Source organism: Equus asinus, chromosome 8, assembly GCF_041296235.1.
Source record: "Equus asinus isolate D_3611 breed Donkey chromosome 8, EquAss-T2T_v2, whole genome shotgun sequence".
Taxonomy (NCBI): domain Eukaryota; kingdom Metazoa; phylum Chordata; class Mammalia; order Perissodactyla; family Equidae; genus Equus; species Equus asinus.
The window spans coordinates 95,205,686-95,229,967 of record NC_091797.1 but is presented as its reverse complement, the minus strand read 5'-3'; the positions used below and the strand labels follow the sequence as shown (position 1 = coordinate 95,229,967).

Here is a 24,282-nt window from a genome sequence, read left to right as displayed (position 1 = left end):
CAGTCCATAGTCCGAGTTGTAGGTCATTCTAGTTTGTCTGTGTGAGATGCCAGCACAGCATGGATTGATGAGCAGTGTGTAGGTCCACGAACAGGATCCGTACTAGTAAACCCTGGGCCGCTGAAGTGGAGCCCATGAACTTAACAACTCGGCCATGGGGTCGGCCCCGATGTTCACATTTCTATTTAGTTTCATCCTTCTTCTGTCTGAGGAGGTTTTATTATTCCTCATAGTGAGGGTCTGCAGGTGATCAACTCTGTAAGTTTTTGTATATCTGAAAAAGTTATATTTTGCACCTATTTGTGAAATATATTTTCACTAGGGCAAGAATTCAAGGATGACAGTTTTTCCTTTAGTATTTAAAGGCAATGCTCCCCTCTCTTCTGGATTTTGTTGTTTCTAGTGAGAAATCAGCTTTTATCCTTGTGTTGTCCCTCTGTACATAAAGGCTTTTCTCTCTGCTTTTAAGAGTGCCTTCCTAACTGCTTTTAAGGAGTTTTATTATGATGGGTTGGTGGTCTTTTATTTGGTGTGTGTGTGTGTTTGTGTTCTTGAAGTTTGTAGAGATTCTTGGAACTGTGGTTTATAGTTTTCATCAAATTTGGAACACAATGGCCATTATTTCTTTAAATAATTTCCTATTCCCTCATCTTCTATCCTTTGGTGCCTCCAATTACACCATTTTAGGTGCTTGAAGTTGTCTTAAAACTGAGTATCGCTCTATTTAATTCTTTTGTTTTGTTTTTTAAAGATTGGCACCTGAGCTAACAGCTGTTGCCAATCTTCCTTTTTTTTTCTTTCCAAATCCCCCCAGTACATAGTTGTATATTCTAGTTGTGAGTGTCTCTGGTTGTACTATATGGGATGCCGCCTCAGTGTGGCCTGATGAGCGGTGCCATGTCTGCGCCCAGGATCCAAACCAGCAAAACTCTGGGCCGAGAAAGTGGAGCATGCGAACTTAACCACTCGGCCACGGGGCCGGCCCCTACTTATTTTCTTTTAGTCTATTTTTTCTGTGTTTCATTCTGAATAGTTTCTCTTGCTCTGTTCTCAAGTTCGCTCATCTTTTCTTTTGCAGCATCTCTCCTGCTGTTAAACTCATCCAGTGCAGTTTTCTCTCAGATTTTAGTTTCATTTCTAGAAGTTCTTTGCTTATGGCTCCATGTCTCCACTTAACACGTTCAATCTTTCCTCTCCCCTCGTGAGCACAGGGATGCAGTTATCGTGATTTCTTCTGCATCCATGTCTACAACGTCATCACGGCTGCAGTTTCCTATCCAGTTTGGATTGATTAAATTCTCTACCCATTATGGGTCATATTTTTCTGCTTCTTTGCAGAAAATCTTTGATAGAATTCCAAACATTGTAACTTGTTCCATGTTGGGTGGCACAATGTTTTTTTTTTATTTTTTTTGATATAATTGTGACATTTTTCTTGGATTCAGTAAAGCTGCTTGGAAACAGTTTGATACTATCTCAACTTCCTTTTAACTTTCTTAGGTGGGACCAGAGAAGCCATTTATTTGGACTGGTTTTGTCCTGAAAACTGAGGAAAAGCTTCTTGGACTAGTAAACCAGATACCATTTAATTAAGAGCTTTTCCATTCCTAACGGTGGGAAGAAACGCTATTCTGATAGGGTGTGCATGTAAGTTCTGCAGAGTCTTCCCCCAAATGACTTTAGGTGTTTCATTCTGGGCCTCTGGCAGTTTCCTCCCACACATGACTCATCAGTCCTCTTAGGGATATTTGCAGAACTCCAGGGTTCTCTCTCTGTGTAAATCTCTCCACATCTGTACTCTTCCCTGTGGTCTTTTACTTTCTCTCCGGCTCCCTGGAAGCACACTGTGACATGGTGAATTGCATGCACAGGGTTTGAGTGGTCTCTCTGGAGGGGAGTGTGGAGTTAAGACTGGGCAGACCTGCAATGTGGTAACAATTGAGGACTCAACTTAGATGCCCTGTAAGGTCATCCTAAACTGAGGCAAGTCCCTGGAGAATTGGCATGGTGCAGTCATTGGACCTAAATCGCACTCAGAGAAGGGGCACAACCTTGGGGGAGGCAATTCTCTGCAGACAATGGCATTTTTCAGTGAGGACACACTTTGAGCTGCCAGGGACTCCCAGCTGGTTTGTGGCAGGGGGCGGGGGGGCAGGAGTGAAGAGATATCTAGTTGGACACCACAGTGTCCACTGCACTGTTTTGCTCCATTCAGAATCCCAGGCTGCCATGGGACTTCAGGCACTCAGCTGCTCCAGGCAGTTTGGGGCTAGTCCAGGACATGTGGGCCATGGAGAGAAGGCAATGCCATAGTCATCATCACCATGTGTAAGAAATCCAGGGACTACAAAGAAGCATGAATGTGTGTCTGTCCTTCCATTCAGTCCCTCTATTTCCTAATCACACCCTGGCCCAGAAAAAACCAGGAGGGCCTGGTCCTGCCAGCCCTAAATCACACCTGATCCCCCTTCAGCAGAGCCTGCCTTGGGGGCTGAGATGAGAGGGCAGCCTGGAGATCTCAGATCAGGGGACCTGGGGCAGACCTGCTCATTGCTTGTCTACAGTCTTCCTGGGCTTGAGGATAGTGTGACACAGATGGGGAAGGGATTTGTGTCTCACTTTTCCGTCAGACTGTGACACTATGAGCTTCATCAGTATCACTATCCCACACCTGATAGTAATCATCAGGCTCGTCCTTAGCCAGGGCCCAACTGTTGGTGAGAGTGGCTGTGTTCCCCAAGTTGGAGCCAGAGAATCAATCAGAGATCCCCGAGGGCCTCTCACTAGACTCATAGATGACCAGCACAGGGGCCTGGCCTAACTTCTGCTGGGAGCAGTAAGCGTAATAGCTTTCTGTGCTCTCTCTCCCGGGCAGGTGATGGTGGCTATCTATCCTGAAGGCCACAGACACGGCAGGGGGCTGAGTCAGCTCAGAAGAGGCCACAGAACCCACAAGAGAGGAGAGGAGAGGTGAGTGTGAGGATGAGGGTCTCATTCTCAGAGGGCAAAAACCCTGCAGCCTCCCTTCTGCAGAGCTGAACTTCAGGGTCAGGCTGCTCCCTGGTTTCTTTGGGGGCTGAGCCATGAAGGGCAGCATCTGTGCAGAAAGTGAGGAGGTGGAGCAGGAGAGGGGTCCAGGCCATGGTAGAGATGTCCCAGCATTCTGCTTCTGAGCTCACAGCACTGCTGGGCTCTACAAAGACACTCTTATTTTCTTCTTGTGCCTTTGGGGCAGTGAGGGATGGTGTTTATGTAAATTTACCCTTCATCTGGGGCTCCTCATTGAGATGGGGAGTCACTCAATCCTGCTGTCATGACAGCCAGGTGACTGAGGAAGAACAGCTTCAAGTCCCCCAGCTTGCTCCACCTACATCTCAGGTCAGAAAATAAGTCATAACCCATGGTCTGAGATCACAGTCACCTTCCTGGGGTCTGACCACATGACCACTGTCTCCTAACCCTCCTGGCCTGTGACCTGCTCTTGGCTGGCCCAGCAGGGCTGTGGCCTTCCAGGAACCTGGTCAAGGGGCTGAGCTAGGCCCCTGAGAGATAACTTACAACACTGACTCACTGAAGGTTTGCATTGGACCCATTGTCTTCTTCCTCCTCTTTAACACTCTCTCTCTGTTCCTCACGAATTTTTGTCCCCATCCTCGGCATAGTTACCTTTGAATGCACTTGTGCTGTTAGAATTTTTATTAACTATTTTGTGTGTGGTAGTTTCCTTGTTAAACAACTACTTGCTTTCCATCACAGCTTCTAGTCTCATTTTACATCTGGTGTTTGCATGGCTTCTAGGACACCTCTCATCCCACAATAGACCAGCAAACGGCATTGACAATTATTTAATCCCTTTGTTTTCTTTCATTAATATTTTATGTAAACTTCTTAGAATTTCTAGTAACCCAGCCCTGGCTGAGACACCAGTTTATGGCTCCATGCTCTCTATGAGGGTCCTGAGGGTCACGTCTTTGTACAGGGTGCAGGCTCTTGGGGCTGGATGTTCGAGGTCCCTTCAGAGAGGTGGATCCTGTCACTGAACCAAGGGCAGCCTGGTGAGCAGTGCAGTGACCTGAGGAGTGAGCATCCCCTTCACTCTGGACAGTCTCCTGAAGGAGGCTGCGGACGCTCCATCCAGGGACTAGGGGCTCCAAGGGCCCCATCTCTCCCTCTCCCTCAAGATGACCCTGAGCAGAGGAGCTGCAGCCCTGAGTTGGAGTCTCCCTTGGGGTGGGGAAGGAGAGGCAGAGGGTGAGTGGTCAGGGAGTGTCTGGACGTGCCAAGATAGAGGGGTCAGCTCCCCAGGACCACTGGTGGAAAATGATTTGACCTACATTTCCCAGGTGAGGCACTCACTGTGTCCAGTTCCCCTTGGTGAACTAGGTGTCACTGTGTGAATTTGGCCCTCAGAACGTGGTTACTGCAGCTGAAGGGGATGGGAGGGACTGTCCTGAGTTTCAGTCTGTTCCCTGACCCTTGGAGAACCTGCTGACCCCCACGGCTGTTGTCCTTCTGAGTGTGCACCTGGGCAGCCCCAGGCTCTGTCCTGGATGCTCCTGGCTGCAGCTCTGCTGCCCCCTGCTGGTGGAGGAGAATCCAGACTTGGCGCTTCCCTGCTTGCAGGACAGGCAGCTGTGTGTGGGTATGACTGACGCTTGTGCTGGGCTCTCAATAATCGGAACAATATTTGATGACAGTGACTCAGCACTGACCATGTGCTGTGCTTTTCCCTGTGCGGTAGTTCTGCACAGAAGAACTCATTTAGCTGCAGAAGCACACTTGGAGGGGAGTCTTTTTCATCCCAGCACAGGCTCCTAAGCAACGCACGTCCCCGCAGAGCCCGAATGAGAAGGGACCCCGGGGAAAAAGGAAGCCCTGTGACACAGCCTCATATATTGTTTTCAATACACCTTCCCCTTTTTCTATCATTGGGAGACTCCCATTACCTGCCTAAGTTTTTGCATACAGTATTCCTACAAATGAGTTATTCTTTGCTCATTTAAAAAAAATATTTTCTCTCTCTAGTTTTGTAGTTTCTATTACTATGCCCTCATGCGCAATCATCTTTTCTTCAGTACTGTCCTATCTGACATTAATCTCATCCCTTGCATTTTTGGTCTGAGATATTTTGTTTTCCTATCCAGAAGTTTGATTTGTCTATTTTTATTGTCTTCCATGTTTCCACTTAACAGTTTCAATCATTTTTGGATGTAATTTGGATGCAGCACTGCCATATCAGCTCTTACCTGAATATCCCACCTTCCTGCTTGCCCTACAGATTTCAGGCTTTCTAGCCCAATGATTGCATGGGCCACTTCCTTAACTTCTCTCTCTCTCACACACACAATCTATTACTTCATCTACCTATCTTCTATCTTTCTATCATCTACCTATCTTCTATTGGTTCTGACTCTCTGGAGAACTCTCAATAATACACCTTATTAGCCAAATCTTTTTTGTTAAAATAGTTTTTTTAGAGTAGTTGCTTTAGGGTCACAGCACTAATCTTACTTATCAAGGTCTATCCTCCAGCGCTGTCACTTCACATGTAATATCTGAATATTTTCCCATACTATTCTCTTCCCCCAACTTTTCTGCTATTCTTGTCACAAATTTTATTTTGACATTCACTAAAAACCAAGGCATATTGGTTTTTTTTCTTTGCTTGACACAGTTATCTCTTATAGACATTAACATAATACAAATGTTTCTATATTTATCCATTTAGTTATCATCTGATGCTTTTCATTTCCTCGTGTAGATTCACATTCCTTCCTGTTATAACATTCCTTCTGTCTGAGGGCTGTTTGTTACTAATTCTTCTTGCGGGTGACCTATTATGTAACTTTTTGCATGTCTGAAAATGTTTATTTTGCATCATTTTTGAAAGCTATTTTCACTGGACAAAGAATTCAGGGTTGACAGAGTTTTTTCTTACGTTTAAAGATATGTTTTTGGAAACTTTCCTTTTAAAGACGTTGCTCCACTGTCTCTTTACTTGCATTGCTGTTAATGAGAGACCTGCTTTTACCATTATGTTTGTTCCTCTGTAGGTAATGTGTGTTTTCTTGAGGCGGCTTTTAATATTTTCTGCTCATCACTGGTTTTCAGAAAATTGATTAAGATATGTGTTGGTGCTGTTTTCTCTTGTTTCCTGGCCTTGTGCTTTGTTGAGCTTCTTGGATATTTCAGTTAGTGTTTTCACTAAATTTGCAACATTTGTGGCCATTATTTCACTAAGCATTCTTTATCTTCACCCCTCCCTGTTTTCTCTGCTCTGAGACTCCATTACACACGTATTAGGCTGCATGAAATTGTCCTACAAATCACTGAGGCTCTGGTCATTTTTCTTTGTTTTGTTTTGAATAATTTCTATTTTTATGTTATCAAGTTCAGCAATCCCTTCTTTTGCAGCATCTAATTTGTTGTCAGTCTCATACGGCGTTTTTTTTAATCTCAGAAATTGCAGTTTTCATATCCGGAAGTTAGATGTGGTTTTGTTTGAATGCTGTCCAGGTCTTCATTTAACATTTTCAACCATCCCTGAGGCTCCTCAAACAAATAAAATATTGTTATAATATTAAATTTTGTATCCTCTCCTAATTTACACCCTCTGCCAAACCTGCCTAGAGGGTTGGGAGGAGAGGGGAGCCTGGGGATTTCAGATCTGGGACCTGGAACAGACCTGCTCATGACTTTCTCGACAGTCCTCCTGGGGCTGGAGGAGAGTGTGACACAGATGGGGAAGAGGTTTCTGTCTCACTTCCCCATCAGCCTGTGTCACTGTGAGCATTAGCACTGCTCCACGATTGGCAGTAATAGTCAGCCTCGTCCTCTGTCTTGGCCCCTCTGATGGTCAGGGTGGCTGTGTTTCCCAAGTTTGAGCCAGAGAACTGGTCAGGGATCCCTGAGGGGTACTCACTATCCTTATAAATGACCAGGGCAGGGGACTGGCCTGGCTTTTGCTGGTACCAGTAAGCATTTTCATCCTCGAGATTATCTCCAGAGCAGGGGATTGTTGCCGTCTGTTCTAGGGCCACCAACGTTGAGGGTGGTTGAGTCAAGTCATGGGAGGTCACAGAACCTGTAACAGAGGAGAGGAGAGGAGGATTGAGGATGAAGGACCCTAACCCAGCAGGTCCCACCCTGAGACTGTGTCTGGGCTGAGCACAGGGTTTGGTGCAGGCCCAGCCCAGGGTCCTGTGGGGCCTGAGCCTCTGGGCAGGGCCTGTGGGCAGCACCTGTGCAGAGAGTGAGGAGGGGAAGCAGGAGAGGGGTCCAGGCCATGGTGGAGGTGCCCCAGAGATCTATCTCCTGAGACCTAACAGCACTGCTGCCTTTATGAGGACCCTCTTCTTCCCTCTCAGTGCTTTGGGGCAGAGAGTTTTTGTGTTTATGCGAATTTGCTCCTCATCTGGGGCTCAAAATTGACGAATGAACATAGATCATTCTTAAAACCTGCAAGATACAGGCCAGCTGATTAGGAGGGAAAAAGTGGAGTCTCCCAGCTTCTTCTAAGCTTCTTCTCATGTCATAAAATCAGCCATGGACTCTGGGATGCATGATTACACTCACTTTCATGGGATTTGGCCACACGACTGCTGTCCCTAAATATTCTGGCCTGTGGTCTGTCCTGGGCTGCCCAATGGGGCTGTGGGCCTTCTAGGAGCCTGGCCATGGGGCTAAGCTTGCCTCCCTGAGAGACAACTGACAACACAGATTCAGCTGAAGGTCTTCCCATGGGCCCCATCACTTCCTTGTCCTCCTTCTTGTCCTCTCAAAGTGTCTCCTACACAGTTTTGTCCCCCTCGTCCACATCATTAGAATGTGGGTCTGTGTCATTAGAATCTTTGTTAATGATCTCACATATGATAGTTTCCTTGTTAAAAAACCACCCACTTTTCTAGATTCATCCCAACTTCTAGTCTCATATTACACATGATATATGCACCCTTTCATCATCCCACAATAGGCTAACAATAGGCATTGTCTTTGATTTGTTTTTTAAATCATAAATATAAACTTGTTAAAAGCTCCTCTAACCCAGCACTGGCTGAGACACCAATTTATGGCTCCATGCCCTCTATGAGGGTCCTGAGGGTCATATCTTTGCACAGGGTGTGAGCTCTGGGGACTGGATGGTCAGTGGTCCCTCCAGTGAGGTGGATCCTGTCGTTGAACCAAGGACAGCCCAGTGACCAGAGCTGTGACCTGAGGAGTGAGTGTCCACTTCACTCTGGAGAGTCTCCTGAAGGAGGCTGCGGATGCCCCATCCTGCTGCCCCGCCTGTCCCCTCACACTGAGATGACCCTGAGTAAAGAAGCTGCAACCGCAAGTCAGGGTCTGCCTGGAGGTGGGGATGGAGAAGCAGAGGGTGAGTGATCAGGGTGTCTCTGGACGTGACCAGGACAGAGGAGTCAGCTCTCTGGGGCTTCTGCTGCACAGTCAGTTGACCTGCAGTTCCCAGGGGAGGCACTCACTGTGCCTGGGTCACTTCAGTGTCCTGTGTGTCACTGTGTGAATTTGACCCTCAGAATGTGGTCTCTGAACCCTGAGGGGATGGGATGAACTGTCCTGAGTTCCAGTCTGTGCACTGACCCCTCCACACGTACTGACCCTCAGGGATTGTCTCCCTTGTGGCTGCTCCTGGGCTACCTCAGCCTCTGTCCTGGATGCTCCTGGCTGCAGCTCTGCTGCCCCCTGCTGGTGGAGGAGAACCCACACCAGGAGTTTCTTTCCTGGGGAACAGGCAGTAGTGTGTGGGTGTGACTGACCCCTGTGTAGGGCTCTGAATAATTGTAACAATATTTGGCAACAGGGATTTGGTACTGACCATGTGATGTGCCTCCGGCTTTGACCACAAGAACTCATTTAACTGAAAAAGCACCTCTGAGGGGGGAATTGTTTTCATGCCAGCATAGGCTCCTAAGCAATGCACTTCCCAGCAAAGCCTGAGTGAGGAGGATCCCTGGAAATAAAGGAAGCCCCATGGTGATGCAGCCTCAGCTTGGGGACAGGAAGCAGAGCCTGAGGGGTGAGCAGAGCCCATGGGTAAAGGATAGAGGGGGCTGGAATCTCCTGGCCCTAGATGAGCAGGGCCAGTGAGTGGGATTCTCCAGTGACCAGCTCTTCACTGTGACAAAAAGGTCGGGGCTCCCGGAAGAGGGGGCAGCAGCCCAGAAGCCAAGACCAGGAGCTCAGCTCTAGGAGGCAGTTTATGCCCAAGGCATGGAGGCTGAATGAATGTGAGGAGAGAGGAGCCAGCCAGTCACCAGGTTAGTTACAGACGGCCCCAGACACTCACCGTCACTAATCTCCTTCTTCTGTACTGTACCATTCAATGATTTTTACATTTATTTACTATATTCATTCTTTATTGCTGATATCCATCAGAATGAAGCTCCATGAAGTAGGCAGTTTGACCAGCTTTGTTCACTGTTGAATCTCCAGCTAACTGAACAGCGTCTGAGACTGTCAGTGGATTGGAACTCACTTCAGTGTGTTGCACGATCTGTAAGAATTTTGTATGTATGCAACGACCTTAGTTTAGATAATCATGTGTTACTCAAAAATAGATTTCAGATTCTCTGATAGATATTTTCGTGAATCTGTGACCTTGAAAAAGGCAAAATCTCTGCCTGAATCAGCCTAACCAGTGGGGGCACATCCCTGTGATCCTCACCTGCTCCCGGGACATTGCCAGGTGGCATCTATGCTCTGCCTTTCTCTTCCTGGTCAGTATTGGGAAATCACAGGAGGACTTTTGTCAGGATCATAAAGCCATTGAACTCATGATTTGAAGAGTTTCTTCTCCCAAAGTAGGAACTGAAAATTCTACTATTAGATTCAGGCATTTCAATATCTGTCTCCCAGCGAGAGGGAGTGGAGTGATGGGAAAGAGAGAGAGAATCAGCAAGGATATAGAAGATTTATACAACGCTGTTTACACTTTGACATAACTAACATTTGTAGGACATGGCACCCATAGTAACCAAGGACAAAATTTTTTAATATGTCTGGAAAATTAAGCAGGATTCTCTCTACTCTGGACGTTAATCAAATATCACAAAATTAAAAGGACTGGAATCATAAAAAGCATGACCAGACAATAACATTTAAACCACTACCTAAAGAAATGTGGAAAATCTCAATAACTTGAAAATTGAAGAGTATACTACTTTGAAGTAAATGGGAGCCAATGAGGAATCACAACATAAGTGAGAAAATACTGACTTTTGTTAACACAAAACAAAACATCAAAATTTAATGACTGCAGCTAAAGCAGTGCTTTGAGGAAAATTTATCATTCTAAACGCTGAACATTAAAAATGAAGAAAGATCTAAAATAAACGGCTTAAGCTCTCACCTGTTAAAGGTAAAAAAAGAAGAGAAAATCAAACCCAGTAAGTAAAGGAAGATAAAAATATCACTAATCACCCAACATTAATTAATAGCATTATGAGGAAATATAACAAGTAATGAATGCCAACATTTTACATGATTTCAATGAAGCAAACAAAATCCCTACCAAAGCCCTCACACAGGGCTGTCCCCACACAAATGAGGCCATCTTGGCTTTCATCCTCACAGCCTCCTTCCACTACATCTTCAGAGCCTCCCTTCTTCACCTTGATCTAACATGTATGTGCCTATTTACCTTGTGTTCTTGCGAGGGGTCCCAGCTCTTGGAAGCTGGGATGGGAGAGCTGAAGGGCATTTCTATAGCTGTTCCTCATGATCTATTCACTGTGATTTTTTTCCAGTTATTTTGTTGTGGTAAAACATGTATGACTTAAAATTTGCCATCTTGGCTGTTTTTACGTGTCCAGGTTATCTCAGAATCCTCTGTCTGTTCAATATGAATTTTTATTTGTCCTGCATTGGGAAGCAGAATTGGGGAGAATATTTATCAGGAACTCTTGCTTAGAATTTTACATCTTTTTATTTTGTAGATTTCTTCCATGCAGCCTAGGTGGGTCTTCATTTTATGTTAAATCTGACAGTCTCTATCTCTTAATTATGATATTTAGACCATTTACAATGAATATACTTGTTAATGTATTTTTATATCACATCTTATTATTTATTTTCTTTGTCCCATCTGTTCTTTATTCATCTTTTTTTAATCTGTTTCTTCTTAATAAAGTTATGTTACAATTCCATTTTATGTCCTTTTTTGTCTTACCAGCTATAACTCTTTGCCATCTTATTATCTGTAACTTGACAAAGCCTACATTCAGGTGATATTATATCACATCACATATAGTATAAGAACCTTATAAGATGCTTCCATCTCTTCTCTCTCACTCTTTTAGCTATTGGTGTCAAACATTTTAGTTCTACATGCATTATAAATTTCAACATACATGGTTATTTAGTTTTGCTTTACTCAGTAAATTATCTTTCAAAAACTATAAATAATAAGCAAAACTCTTAATATTTATCCCTGTAGTTAGCATTTCCAATTCTCTTTATTCATTTTTGTTGATTCAGATTCTTTCTGGTATCATCTTCTTCTGCCTGACAAGTGTTCACTAAATGTTTCCTGGATTGCAGGTTTGCTCATGACCAATTCTGACAGTTTTTGCATGTCTAAAGAATTCTTTTATTTAGCTTTCCTTTTTATAATATATTTTCACTGGGTAAAGAATTAAGATTTTTTTTCTTTCAAACATTTTAAAGATGTCAATCCACTGTCTTTCGCTTACATTTTTTCCAATGAGGAATCTGGAAGATTCCTTATTTTTGTTCCCTTGATAATAGTGTCATTTCTCTCTGGCTGCTTTTAAGATTGTCTTGTTTTCACTGTCTTAAACAATTTGTTGCTGTGGCGTTTTTTTCAGTGATGGCGTTTGTTGAAACTTTTGGATCGGTGGGATTAGAGTTTTCATAGAATTCAGAACATTATTGGCCAATATTTTTTCAATACACCTGCACCATCTTCTGTCATTGAGAGACTTCAATTACATCCCTAAAACTTTGCTTGAAGTATTTCTACAAATGAGTGTTTCTTTGTTTATTTTTTAAAGCAGCTGGGACACATGTCAGTATTTCCTTTTTCAGTGTGCTTTTTGTCAGAGTTAGTTTCTATTGAAACCCAAGAATCTCTGTCTGTTGACATCCAGGGCCTTGCAGAGACATGTTCACTGGTTCATGTGATGGGATTTCCCATCGGCTGTTTGGATGGTTCCTGCACCATCCTCACTATCAAAGCTTCCAGCACTGTCATTGGGCTTCTGAAGAAATGGGGAGATTGAGAGAAAAAAACAAAATAGTGAAACTGGTACTCATGCTCTGGTATCAGACGTCCCTCCAGGCCGACTCCCTCAGCCTCACCCAGCAGAGATGCTTCCATTCTGCCTGTAGCCATGGAAAATGAATACAAGGAGAAGGTCCCCAGCTTAGCCTGGAGCATTTCCTGATGAGCCCCAGGGAATGCAATTCAGAGCCCATTGACCAAATCCAAACCCAACAAGGAAGTGGGGTCAACCCCAATAGGGTCAGCTCTGCTTGATGCAGGTGATGGGGACTTTGGGGGCAGTGGGAGGGCAGTTTTGCCAGGAGAAAGTCCCCAGGAGGGACCCGAGGTAGTGTCTACACTTTCTCTGCAGTGTCTCTAAAATCTTAGGATATAAACAACCCCAGGAGGAGCAGAGGACTCTTCTACATATCTTTGAATGCTTCACACAGCCAGTCCAGATGTCAAGGATGCCTCATTCAAGAACCTCCACAGTGCTGGTCCTACTCAAGGAAAAGGAATTCCAGCAGGGCTGCCCCATGTAAGACATCTCTCTCCTCTCACAGGACACTTAATTATATGTGGAGACTATGTGATGAATTTCTACATCTTTTGTGTCTAATACAAACCTGCCCACAGTCCCCATAGCCAGAACAACCCCCAATCCTGCCATTTCTCAACAGGATAAACTGAGGCCCTAAGAAGACAGAGAACCTCCTGAGAGTCCCAGCCCTGGAGAGGCTGGGCCAGGACCAGAAAGGACACCCGAGCCTAAGTCCTGACCTACAGCTGCTCAGAGGGCGGGTGACAGTGAGGGCCAGGTCAGGGCAGGGAGGTTTGCATCCTACTTCCCCATCTGTCTGTGTCACCATGAGTCACTGACTGATGCTCCTGCTGCCATCACATACAGTACAGTAATAGTCAGCTTTGTCCTTGGCCTGGGCCCTGCTGATGGTCAGGGTGGCTGTGTTCCCTGAGTTGGAGCCATAAAATCGGTCAGGGATCCCAGAGGGTTGGCTGCTATCACTATAGATGACCAACTCTGGCTTCTGCTGGTACCAGTAAGCACTTTTCCTTCCAATGTTGTTTCCCCCATAGGTGATACAGGGTGTCTGTCCCAGGGCCACCGACATGGAGGACAGCTGAGTCAGCTCATAAGAGCCCAGAGAACCTGCAAGAGAGCAAAGAGGAGATGTATCTCATCCTTTGCAAATCCTCTGCCTGCTTGGCCTGGCCTGAGTTCCTGGGTATCTGTGGACTCACAAGATGTCTCCCCACCTCATCACTCTCAGCCCATTGGCCCATGGGTCTGACTAGTGGATGGAGCCTTTGTGAAAATGAGAACCTCCTCCTCCCTTTCTCTGGGCAGGTGCAGTCCCTCAGGGCTCACACAGAGCCAGTGAGCACAGTGGAGGGATTTCTGTCCCACCAACCCACCATCCTGCAGCAAGGTCATGAGGATCCTGTCCACCACCCTACTGAGCTCAGAGTCAGGGCCAGGCTTGTCCCAGAGCCTTGGGGCTGGGGGTGGGCCTGGGGGAAGCACCTGTGCAATGAATGAGGAGGCCGAGGAGGAGAGGAGTCCTGGCCATGATGGAGGTGCCCCCAATTCTGCTCCCTGAGGCCTAAGGCTGGGCAGGTTTCCTCCTAGGCCTCTCTTATCTCCTTGCTGGAGAGAGCTTCTGGGTATGCAGATCAGCCAGGGCTCAGGGGCTGCTGCTTGAGGAGCTTTCTGGTTTCAGAGAAGGACTCAGCCCCAAGGGACACAGAGAGGGGACGGAAATCCATGAAGAAATCAGACCAGAGGATTCTCCTCCTCTTGCTGGTCCCATACTCTGGGTCTGACATCTCCACTTGTGTCCTGGACTCACTCCTGGGCTGGCCTGACCATGGCAGAGCTCAGAGGTGAAGTCTGTGTTTTCTGAACTGATCATAGAAGTGTTAACTATAGAGATGACCATACAAGGCTTAGATCAGTGCAGTGTCCTACTGCTGATCACAGTTTCTGAGCATCACAACCTGCATGTGCCTCTGGTCCTGAGCCACCTGTCTACTGTCCCGAGTGAGTGACCAGTCACTGCTTTCGCTAAATTTCTACAGATTTGCTGATGTGAATGGGAGTATGGAATTTTGAGAGTGTCCTTGGCAGGGAAGGAAGGGGCCGAGAGAGGCAGTGGGAGTCCCAAGGTCACTTGGGGATGAAGAGAGAAGAGAGAGGTCTTATGCCCTAAATAATCACCTCTTATGAATGTTCTAGAACCTGCCTGGGCTTGGAGAGGGGCTGTGGGAAAGTCCTTACCAAAATTTTTGGGTCTCTGATGAAGAGTCTCCCTCTCAGTTCTGCCAGATGCCTGTGGGGGCGCTGCTGCACCTTGACCTGGGCCTGTCATGCACCTGGGAGGGCAGTCAGCTTCCTGCTTCCTTTGGGGCTGATCAGAAACCCCAAGGACACCATATTCCAGAAGGAAGTAGAGTGACATTTTCATAGTCTTTACCGTGGAAGAATCCTGGAATTATTCCTTAGGTCTTAGGGATCTGGTGCATAAAATATCATCTATTGACTGCTCATGGTCCATTAGCATGAAATGTCAACTATACATTTAATCATCCAATTATAATTGTCAATAATTTTTTAACAGTATATGATTTTTTTTCCATGTGTAGTCCCCATCTCTCACATTGGACCTCAGCTCTCATACGTGACGCGAGTGTATGTGGAGGGAGCTTCTGGTTTTTCCTTTCAAAAAAATCCACACTTAAAAATTTTTTATTTTGGGGGGCTGGACCCGTGGCTAAGTGGTTAAGTTTGCATGCTCTGCTGCGGTGGCCCAGGGTTTACCCGGTTCAGATCCTGGGCGCGGACATGGCACTGCTTGTCAGGCCACGTTGAGGCGGCGTCCCACATGCCACGACTAGAAGGACCCACAACTAAATATACAACTACATACTGGGGGGATTTGGGGAGAAAAAGAAAAAAAAATGTGTATTTCCCATGTGGACATTTCCCCTGCTAAGACTCTGTCTTTCCCTGTGTTGTAGGAGATCTTTGTGCCTCTTGTTCAGGTTGTCACATGTTTGTTAAACATCCTCCAGAAAATGGTCTTTATGTGTATAGTTCACCATTTTTCTAGGTCATCCAGAAATTTCTTCACTGTCCCTCTAAGAGTTTGGATGCTGGCCCTTTGTGAGGAAAGCCATGCTTTCTGAGATGTCAGATTTTGTTTTTCTTCAGACAGGAGGGGGAAACATATCCAGCCAATGATTGATGGGTCAATAGCCATCCAGACTCAACCCAGTTACACCCAGGACCTTGTTTCAGATGAAGATTAAGCCTTTGGTATAAGTGAAATATGTAACTGTGAAGGTTGGGGTTGTACTTTGAAACAGAACAGGTTTTCTGGATGGGAACCATCATTTACAACACCTACACATGTTACACCATGATACTGGTGAAATGTTTTCATTCATCAATTTGGATAAAGAAGCAGTTGTTTGCAGTTTCTTACACAAAACTCAGCATATGCTACCTGTCTTCAATGTGCCAACTCATTGCATGTTGAAACGTGGACTTTTCATTTCCGTCCTGCTCCTCATCCAGGCACCATCCCCCCTACATGGTGGCATCACTAGGTTCTCACCAAACATGTGATCCTTGCTGTTCTGGGAAAAATCTTGTGCTACTAATTAACTTACTCCCTGAGACTCTCCCCTCAAGATCACTTTGAAAACATAATCTTTCCTCTGTTTGTTTTGAGACTCCTAAGCCATATAAAATAATAATCACCTGGACTTGTGAAATGTCTGTGATTGGCAGTTAAGCATCTCTTTGTTTGTGCTCCAGCCATGGCTGCATTTGTGGGGTGTTTTCCGCAAAAGGCGTGCAGTAGACGTGATGCTTATGGTCAAGCCCTGGTAACACCCCGAGATGAGCAAATCTCACTGTAGCCTGGACTCCATCCCTCCTCGCACTAGTGCAGTGGAAACAATGTCTGCAGTTCTGCATCATCACCCTAATCAGGATTGTCCTTACGCCCAGACCCAAACCTCCTCTCCCTCCTCACACCTCATCTTCAGAAATCACCAATTTGGACATCAGGCATGTCTGTAGAACACAAACACTAATAAAATACAAAATAGACAGACATAATATATTACCAAGGGAGAAGGTGGGAGAAAATGCAAACTTCCCAGTCCCAGCGACTTCTCCCCAGCGTGATTCCTGTTTACAACATGTGCATGGATGGGGTGGGGGCTGGGCATGAGATACAGTACGGGAAAACTCTGTGTGTAAAGTTACACGCTCATCTCTTCAACTTCCCATCTGCCCAGTAGACCTTGTCCAATTTTATAGACCCTGACAGCACCATCATCAGCCCCCTTCTACCCACCTCTGCAATTCAGTGCCCAGCAGTCATAAGTGATCTCCCTGTGAGTCCCTAAAACTTAAAATTGACTCAACAGGTGAACACAGTCCTATTGTGTACGATGAGCGTGGTCCTTTCTTAGGGAACTTTAAGAAAATTTCGTGGAAGCCTCTGGTTCAAAAGAATCTGGGCTGAGAAATGATAGATCAGAAACAGCTAACAACGAAATGTGAGAGTGTGAATCTTAGGATACTGCTCGGTTTAAAAACTAAACAGCTATTATAGATATTCTTGTGCAACGGGGGAAATGCGACTATGGACCAGGCAGAGTATTGTTGTTAGCATTCTCATATATGATAACAATGTCAGGCTTAGTAGAAAAATATGTATATTTATATTTTTGTGGACAGATGGGAAAGAGAAAGAGAGACCAGTAGGGTCCAAAGTTTGCAGTGTGGATTCTAGGGAGAGGATTTATGAGTGTTTACTGTACTATCCTCTCAAATTTCCTGTATGCACAAATGTATGAAAATTAAAATAGTTTGACTACTGAAGAAAGGGAGAAATTGAGAGACAAAATAAACCCCAGTGAGTCTGGTGCTCTTTGTCTGGTGTCAGACATTCCTGCAGGCAGAGAACCACAGCCCTGCAGAGTAGGGACTCCCTCATGCCTATAGCCTTATAAAGTAGAGAGGAGGAGCAGATCTGGCCCTTGACATGGAGGGTTTCCTAGTGAGTGCCAAGGAAAGCAGTCCAGAGCATCATGATCAAATAAACCCACAGGGACCCAAGGTCAACCCCAATAGGGTCAGGCGTGCCTGGTCCAAGAGACAGGACTTTGGGGGCAGTAGGAGGACAGTGTGGCCAGGAGAAAGTTCCCAGGTGGGATCGAAGGTGGTATCAGTATTTCCTCTGCACTTTCTGTGACATCTCACCATAGGAAGGGCCCTAGAGCCAGTAGGGAGGGCCTGGGACAGTCCATTAGGATGCAGGAGATGCCTCATACAGGGAACTAGTCAAGATGCAGCCCCTGGGGCCTCCTCTGTGCTGGTTCTACCCAAAAAGAAGGGGAATTTCAGCAAGACTGGACCATCTGTCACAGCTTTCCTCTCCTCTGTGACACATAATTACATCTGGGGCCGATGTGACGTATCATGACTTCCTACACCTTTCTTGTCTACTCTAATCCTGACTTCAGTCTCCATGGCTCAGACTATCACTCACACTCAATTTTTGATCAGGATAAACAGAGACCCTGAGAGGACAGAGAACCTTCTCAGAGTCTCTTAGCCCTGGAGTGTCTGGGTCAGGAACAGAGATGCCTGAGACTAAGGCCTGACCACAGCTGCTCAGAGGGGTGGTAAGAGTGAGGGCCAAGCCAGGGCAGGCAGGTTTCTGTCCCACTTTCCCATCTGTCTGCATCACTGTGAGTCACTGCAAACTGCTCCCACTGCCATGGTAGGTGGCACAGTAGTAGTTACCCTTGTCCTCAGCCTGGGACCCATTAATAGTCAGGGTGGTGGTGTTCTCAGATTTTGAACCCAAGAATCAATCAGGGATCCATGAAGGTCACTTGCTAGCCTCACAAGTGACCAGCACAGGGGCCTGGCCTGGCTTCAGTTGTGACCAAGATGTATATTTATCCCCCAGGTCATCTCCAGAGCAGGTGATTGTGGTCATCTGTCCCAGTGCCATCTACACTGAGGGTGGGTCCCTCAGCTCCTAGGAGTCCACAGAACCTTAAGAGAGGAGAGGAGAGGGGGCTTGAAGTAAAGGGCCCAAACCCAGAAGGTCACACCCTGACACTGTGCCTGGGCTGAGCTCAAGGTTTGCGGCAGGCCGAGCTCAGAGTCCTGTGCTGGCTGAGCCTGCCAGAAGAGCCTGGGGTCAACACTTGTACAGAGGGTGTGGAGGGGCAGCAGGACAGGGGCCCAGGCTATGGCGGAGATGCCCCAGAGCTCTGTCTCCTGAAACACCCAAAACTGGACAAGGCTCCCCCAGGCCCTGTGGTCACCCAAAGGCAGAGCCTGCCCAAGTAGGGAAGTCAGATAAGCCCTCACTGGCTCACAGAAGAGGCTGTTTGAGGTTTTGAGAGGAGACAGGCACCAAAGGAAATAGAGGGGAGAGAATCTACCATTTAGCCCTCACCCTCGGCCCCACAAACTCCTCCTCCTGGGCCCAGGAGACTCTGTCACAAACTCAGGGCCTCCATGGAGGTTCCAGCATGGCTTGTCCTATGATGGTCACTACCAGCTCAGTCTCAATTCTGGCCTCTGTCCCTGGTATGCTTGGCACGTGGTCAACTGAGAAAGGATCTGTTCTTCCTATGGGGAAGGGAGACCCCGTCTATGGTTCTGACACAGGCCCTGTGCTCTAGAAGGACCACAAAGTGAGAAAGGGGCATCTGAGATGCTAAGTTCTCAAGACTCTGCTCAACTCCCTCTTCAACTATTTCTAGCTGTGGGAACTCTGAGACCCGGACTATGACCTCCCTGGTGCTGAGAGCAGAGGGCACTGGAGGAAGAGCCCAGGAGTAGATCCAGTTCTGCCTGGAGCACTGAATACAATGTTGGGTTATTCATGTGACTCTGAAGGTCACTGAAGATTGATAATTAAGGAAAAATTGTCATGTGCCAATACTCTGACCCATGCTTCATACAAATTGTGCCATTTCTGCCTCCCAGGAACTCTGAGCATCAGTGAGTGTTCAGGCTCCTATTACATGAATGACACGCTGAGTCTGGACTTGGGATGACTCACCCTGAGTCCCAGAGTCACGAATGGCAGAGCCCCAATCATTCCTGACTTATATATTACAAGTGGACGTTGTATAGACCGATTGACTATGTTCAGTTGACTATGTTCTGGTCCCCAGCATTATTTTCTTTCCCTCTGTATGACAGTGGTTGGCATAGAAATGGTCCATAAGAGGGGCTCAAAATTTATGGTGTAAAAAAGGAATCAAAGTAACATTTCACATGTAAGATTCCTTCAAATGAAAGTAATGGTTATAATCAGGATGCTTTCATTCCCTCACACAGACTTATCTAACTAATTATTTAATTATATCAATGAATATTTAGTGACACCTGGGGGAAACATCCCTGAATAAAACTTGAGATCTCTCCTCAGGAGAGTCAATTGAAAAAAAAAAACAAAGAAAAGAAAGAAATCAACTGTGGCAAGTCAAATTCCCAGGAGCAAACTCTCACTTAGAGACTGGTGTGCAGGAAGTCAAGATAAACCGGAGAACCCATCCTGAGGACAGGATGGGATGAAGGATGCAGGATATTGACCTGTGAGGTTATCACAGCCTTTAGTAGATCTTATGGGTCTCTGGTGCTGGGCATGCTCTTCAGATCCTCCTGAATGGTGGAGAGGGCCCTGCCTCTATCCCACCATACGCATAGGTCACTAGATGCAGGCTGCCACCAGGAGGGGGAATGTCTCCACTGTGCCAGTTCTCTTTAGCAGAAGCAAGTCCTGGAACTGCAGCTGCCGGCACCCTCTCTTCTGGGGAATGAGGATGCCATCCTGCAATAGAGGGGCAGCATTCTGGTTGCCACACAGGACACCTAGGAGAATGACAGACGCAATGTCATTAGTTTTGGTGTTATGAATCATTAAGGGATTAAGTCATTCGGACACACACAAACACACACACACACACACACACACACACACACACACACATACTGTGGACTGGAAAAAATTGAGGAAAGAGTGCATGAAAAAGGAGGAAATAGCATAAGATACAGGTATTCCGGAAGAGTTAAATAAAACATAACCTCCAGGGAGAAATCCAAACATCTCAGAGGGAGAGAGAAGACGGAGAGGGAGAGGAAGAGGAAGAGGAAGGAGAAGGAGAAGAAGAAGAACTGGAAGAAAGAAGGGAGGGGATGAGGGAAGCAGATGCAGGATGGGCAGGAGGGGAAGCACCCCTCCTCCAGCACACTCCACTCCGGCCCACCTGCCTGGCCTCCCCTGTCACACTCACAGCCACATCAGCTCCAACATATGTCCTGTGACCTGGTTCATCTGTTCCATGGACTTATTTGTCGATAGTTCCCCAGGCTTTAGAGATTCCCCAAATGTGATCATGACACTACATGACGTCCATTAACAAGACTCTGCCGAGGCCACAGCAACAAGTACTTTTGACACAAAGTGTTACCCCAGGTTTCAGGATCACCTGGCATCTGTGAGGTCAACTGCATGGGTGTGGAACAACCCAGAAAGGGACACCAGCCCTTCCCACTGTAAATTAGTCACTTTCACATGACAAGAGCTGACAGTGGCCTCTGGTTATGTCCTCTATCATAACTTTGATCATGACAGATGGCCTCTAATGGCCTTTGGTCCCTCTCTGACAAGGCTTTGTAGTGGCAGCTCCCTCACTGCATGGTCACCATCTAAGCACAGCAGGAGATGGTCTTTATTTGCCTCCCTTTACATTTACTGTCATCACTTCTGGCAGTTCGTCCCTCTGTCTGTCCATCAGAGGCTACTGCTGACCTTCCTCCATGTTGTTAGCACCACAAGACCCAGCTGGGCCTGGGTGTGGTGTCGTCCACACTGGGGTTTGGATTTATTTCCCTACAGTCCTCCTGACTCCCTTTCATACAGTGTAAGTGGTGGAGGAAGTTCTCTACTGGAGGGACCCACAGGAGGTCTTGTTGGGGACAAAACTTGTAGATCAGCCCTTTACTGGAGTGGGAAGGATGGAGAAGGCCCTGTGACCCCTGTGACTCAGCCATCCACAAGCTGACACATGTCACTACAGAATTGAACCCTGATGTCCATCTCTTGTCCTGCTTTTCCTGCTCCATATCTAATCCCTCACTAGAAGACCAGCCACCTCCTCCCCTCCGGCACCCTTGGGAGTCATCCAGGCCAAAGGCAGCTCCAGGATCTTCCATCTCAGAGCTCAGACATGGTGGACCAGCTTGAAATTCTGGGGTTCAGCCCTGAAATCCCACCCGACCATGCTAAGGTCACGGCCCAGGGACCAGGGTTACTTGGTCAATATGGCTGCTCCGTGTTGACTCAAACATATGGGTGTTTGTGAAATATGCTTGTTTTTCAGATTCCAGAAAAGGTATTTAGGAATTCAATAAATCCAGGAAACATTCTCCCTCTCAAAACATATTTGGGGTGAATAACCCACCGGGCTGAGACTCAGGGGAGTCGAAATATCTTCCATATCAGTATCCTCTTTCCCACATTCCCTGCTGCTGTCCCTGGTCTGTCCCTAGAAAGATCATTTGTGCAAAATGTGGAGGCTTCTTGGCATCAAAAGCTGAGAATCTACCACAGCTGGAGAAGAACAGGGTGTACTCCATGTTGCTCCTGCCTCAGACCTCCTAACATGCACCCCACTTCCCTACTGGACCCCAGCTCAGCACCCACCATGGGATTCATGTCTCTCTGTCCTGCCTCCTCTGACGGCCAAGTGCTTCCTACTGTGCCCTCAACCTTGACAGGAGTCCTGCTATGAACCATCCTTCCTGTGAGTCAGGCCAAGCTGCAGATGACTTCCAGGGTCACCAGTGGAACCCCATGATCTGTGTCTCTTCCCTGAGCACAGCCTCTTGCTGGGAGCACAGGGACTGAAGCTCCCTGGGGACAGAGTCATCTAAGTCCAGACACTGCCTCAGGGTCATTTTCCTGTCTGGGCTGTTCTGCTCTCTCATCACAGTCCTGCTCTTCAGATCCTACTGAATGGGGTGGGGGCCATACCTCTGTCCCACAACACACACAGGTCACTAGATGCAGGCTGTCACCAGGAAGAGAGTCCCTGCTGTGCCAGCTCCCTTTAACAGAAGCAGGTCCTGGAGCTACAGCTGACATCACCCGAGCATTGTCAGTGACCTAAATTTTGACCTGTACCAGCCTCATTTTAGTGATTTGATGGGGAAGAGGTACACAGTGATGGTGTTTGCAAGGAGAAGAGTCAAAGGTCTCAGGGTCCAGGAGAGGGAGAGGCAGCAGCTCACCCTGAGCTCCCATGGGGAAGAGGGAGCGGAGGTTTTGGCCTCATTTCCCCTTTGTCACTGTCACTGTGGCTTACCTGTCTTGTCCATCTATTGTATGGATCTCACTACAGTGATACTGAGCCTTGTCCTCAGACTGGATGGTGGAGATGGTTAATTAGAGGTCAGCCCCAGAGGTGGAGCCTGAGAAGCATTTCGGGATCCCATCCCCCTTTCTGTTGCTTCCATCACTGTTAGGCTTCATCCCATACCCAGGGACCTTCCACGGACTCTGTTGATATGGTGGTTGGAGTAGGTGCTGCACTCACTGCTCAGGGTGAAGTTGAGCTTGGCAGAGACTCCGAGGGAGGCAGATGCAGATGGGGGCTGGGTCAGCACAGGCAGAGCACAGAGACCTGGAAACAGAGAATACCGGAATAATGCTGAATGCCCCAAGACTGGACAAATTGACCCTCAGGAGAGAGCTTGGAGGGAAATGTCTGGGAGGGAGACCCCTGAGTGCCCTAGGACTCTCTGACTTGTGGAGAAAATGAAGGGCAAGAGGTAGAAGGGAACCCAGCCCATGATGGGGGATTCCAGGAGTTCTGCCCAGTGGCTGCCCAGCTGGATTGGCCTCTCCAAGCTCCAGTCCTGTCCTTCCTTCTTGCAGCTCAAGAAGGGAGCAGCACTAAATGCAAATCTGTTCCCCACTCCCTCTGAGCTCTTATAAGAACCCTGAGCCTAAGGGCCTCCTGCTGGTAATTGCCTGAGGTCAGAAGGGCCAGGTTTCAGAGTGGGTAGTTGATTCTGCCAAGCAGAAGTGTCTGCAAAGGAAGTGTCAGTCATGCCCTTTGCACCTGAGCACAGCGCAGGAGTCTTGGACACAGTAGGGTCCCAAAAACAAGACCCACAGTGCCCCCCGATGCCCATAGACTGAATGTTTCCTACATGCACAGCTATTTTCGCAGAATGACTACTTATGATTCCTCAATAGATATCAGACCCTTGGTGAGTGTTTACACGTACCTCCTCGACCAGACCTCACCATAACCCACCAGCAGCTCTCTGCTTAAGGTCAAGATCTCCTCCAGTCTGGTGAGGAGGAAGCCATCATTGTGAGGTTAAATATTTACCCAAAGTCCCCCAGACAGTGATGAGTGAGTCAAGATTCCAAACTAGCAGACTGACCTCAGAGCCTGACCTGTCAGGCCCCTCCCTTCCTGCCCCTCACCATGCCCCATATCCTCCTCCTCCCTCATCCCAGCCCTCCTGGGCTCTCCTGTCACCATCCTCTCTTCTACATTCAGGTACTCCCTCCTCCTTGAGTCATTCTGAGGAGTTCTCAGATCATTGGGCTTTGGAATCTGTGTTTCCCAGTGAAACACAGTCTCTCTGTTGACAGAGGTAGGGATGCTCCCTCCATGACAGGCAACACAGTAGCAGGTGTCAGAGGGACATTGGGCAAATTAGATGTCTGGTTGAGCTCCTCCTTTCAGGCTCATCTTCTGACAAGTTATGATCAGGATTCCATTTCTAACTTGGTCAAGGCCATTGAGTTTGGACAACTGTCAGAGTAGGAATAGAAATCTTTTATTTGTAATAACCATGATTGGCAAGAAGCATTTTTCACTAATATCCTGAACAAATGTATTTGTTTTCAAACCTAGTACTGCTGAGGATGTGATGACACTCATTCACTTACAAAATG

The 24,282-nt window shown here is 47.0% G+C and overlaps 1 long non-coding RNA gene and 1 gene segment (V, D, J or C); one reads left to right on the top strand and one right to left on the bottom strand.

Moving 5' to 3' along the window:
- LOC106848155 (immunoglobulin lambda variable 3-19-like) overlaps positions 1-24,282 on the bottom strand; it is a 168,917-nt gene that overhangs the window by 96,012 nt on the left and 48,623 nt on the right.
- On the top strand, positions 8,912-10,182 carry LOC139046104 (uncharacterized). The gene is made up of 3 exons (XR_011505673.1): positions 8,912-9,034; positions 9,147-9,275; positions 9,394-10,182. It is a non-coding gene; the product is annotated as an uncharacterized lncRNA (long non-coding RNA).